Below are 2,500 nucleotides of genomic sequence, written 5' to 3'. Positions count from 1 at the left end.
AGGAAAGGGTTAATGAGGGAAAGGAGGGATGATAGAAATTTCAAGTGATCAGCATTCTTCTTTGGTAAGTGACCAGCCTCCAATCACAGAAAAATATTTAGTGACTCTGGTCCGTGTCCCTAAAATTGCTGAAAGATCGACTTCATAAAACTTATGCAGTTGATGTACAGTTGGGGCTAGGGGTTGGTTAGGGAGAGGGGAATTGATAAGAGGATAAGGAGGGGGAGAGGGAGGGTAAGAGAGGAGAGGGGGGAAAGAAGAAGAATTAATTTCTTACACCTGAAGGTATCTAACTGCCATTAATTGTGATTTTGTTTTATTTGTCTTAATATTGTTACACTAATAATCATGGAATCAAATGCAACAGTAAACTAACCAGCCTCTGGCCAGGTGTACCAAGATAATGAAATGTTCCCTACACAATATATTAGGGCAATATATTGACGCAATATTATGACGCAATATAAATCCCATTGACAAGGTTACTTAACACATTATCAATAAGTTTTTGAAATGTGTATTTTTTTTTTTTTTTTTATATTGTCCAATAGATTGTAAGGGCCACATTAACTCGAGACTGCTCTCTGGGGAGTTATGATCTCCAAACTACCTCCCCCTACCTCTCCCACCTCCTGCCACCCCCTCCCTCCCGCACTCTCCCTTCCTACATCTCCCTTTAGGTTAGGTTAGGTTAGGTTAGGCTAAGTTAGGTTAGGCTAAGTCAGGTTAGGTAAGGTTAGGTTAGGTTAGGTTAGGTTAGGTTAGGTTAGGTTAGGTTAGGTTAGGTTAGGTTAGGTTAGGTTAGGTTAGGTTAGGTTAGGTTAGGTTAGGTTAGGATAGGTTAGGTTACATTAAGTTAGGTTAGGTTAAGTTAGGTTAGGTTAGGTTAGGTTATATTAGGTTGGGTTAGGTTAGGTTAGGTTAGGTTAGGTTACGGTTAGGTTAGGTTACGTTAAGTTATGTTAGGTTAGGTTAGGTTAGGTTAGGTTAGTTTAACATAACTAAGTTCTGAAAAAAAACAAGAAAACGATAAAAGAAAAAAAAAATGGTGTCAGGAAAAATAAAGACACGACCAGAGTAGGAGGATTTCTTCCAGAGTTGTACAATGACGGGCCCGTTTAGTACAATGATGGGAGTTCCAGGTAGTTATTACTTATTTGCTTTTATTTATTTATTATTTTTTTGTCATTTACTTTTTTACACACTTGCTTACTCATTCTTTTGTGTTTGATTAATTACTTATTTATTTATTCATTCATTCATTTATATATTGATATATTCATTTATATATTTACCACTTTATTTATTGTTCTATTTATTTTCCTGATTATCTATCATTTAATTTGTATATCTACCTATCTATCTATCTATCTATCTATCTATCTATCTATCTATATATCTATCTATCTATTTATTTATCTATCTGTCTATCTATCTGTCTATCTATCTATCTATCTATCTATCTATCTATCTATCTATCTATATATCTATCTATCTATTTATTTATCTATCTGTCTATCTATCTACCTATCTATGTATGTATCTATCTATCTATCTATCTATCTATCCATCTACTTACTTATTCATTTACTCATTGTATTTCTTACGTGGCTAAAAGTAAGGTGATGAGATGTGAAAACAGAGTGGACGGCAGCGACTTGGAAGTAAGTCTTAAAGGAGAGAGGCTGGAGAAAATGAGTAGCATTAGGTATTTGGGGTCGTACGTGGCAGGATAAGAAGTGGAGATGGAGGTAAATTGTAGATGGAGAGAAGCAAGTAAATGCCATGGGGGATTAAAAGTGTCATGAGAAATAGAAATATGGTAATTAGTGCAAAGATATTATATGAAAGGGTGATTGCACCAGCAACACTGTCTGGGGCAGAGATATGGAATTTAAGAGAGGCGGATAGGAAAAGTTTAAATGTGCTTGAGATGAAATGTCTCAAAAACATGGTATGCGTTACAAAGTTGGATAGAATGAGAAACAAGGTGAGAAGGAGAGCGAGGGTGGAAAAGGAGATGGCAGATAGGGTTAATGAAAGGGTATTGGGATGGTTAGGACACGTGGAAAAATGAATAAAGAAATATTATTAAAAGAGGCGTGGAAGGCAGAGTTGGATAGAGTGAACTTGAGGGAACGACCGAGAATGAAATGGATGAATTGGGTGAAAGGGGCGTTGTGCAAGAGGTGGATGTCTGTTGAGCAAGGAAGGGAGGAGGCAGGAGATAAAGGTGAGTGGAGAGTGACTGTGTATAGATGATACTATGGTGCAAGGAAAGGAGGGACCGGGGGATGTAAGGAAGTAGCGAGTGGTTATGTGTGAATGATATTTTGACACAGATCGAAGGGATTCCTCACGTCTTTTCTTTCCCTTCATGAGCGGACGGATGGGGGGGGGGAGTCAACGATTAAGTGAAGTGGCTTTGCTGTGGATGCACTGTGTCTTACTACATTGCTTCTGACCCAGGGTAGTGGGCGAGATACAGGGATGACCTGTT

At 37.8% G+C, this 2,500-nt stretch overlaps 1 protein-coding gene across 1 annotated transcript in view; it reads left to right on the top strand.

Annotated features, from left to right (window-relative positions):
• Positions 1-2,500, top strand: part of LOC143023782 (uncharacterized) — a 30,020-nt gene that overhangs the window by 20,820 nt on the left and 6,700 nt on the right. The gene's annotated exons all lie outside the window — the stretch shown is intronic.

The sequence above is a fragment of the Oratosquilla oratoria genome, unplaced genomic scaffold (assembly GCF_046742065.1).
Source record: "Oratosquilla oratoria isolate Oo_2021 unplaced genomic scaffold, ASM4674206v1 SCAFFOLD60, whole genome shotgun sequence".
Lineage (NCBI taxonomy): Eukaryota > Metazoa > Arthropoda > Malacostraca > Stomatopoda > Squillidae > Oratosquilla > Oratosquilla oratoria.
This window is presented reverse-complemented; position numbering and strand designations above follow the sequence as displayed.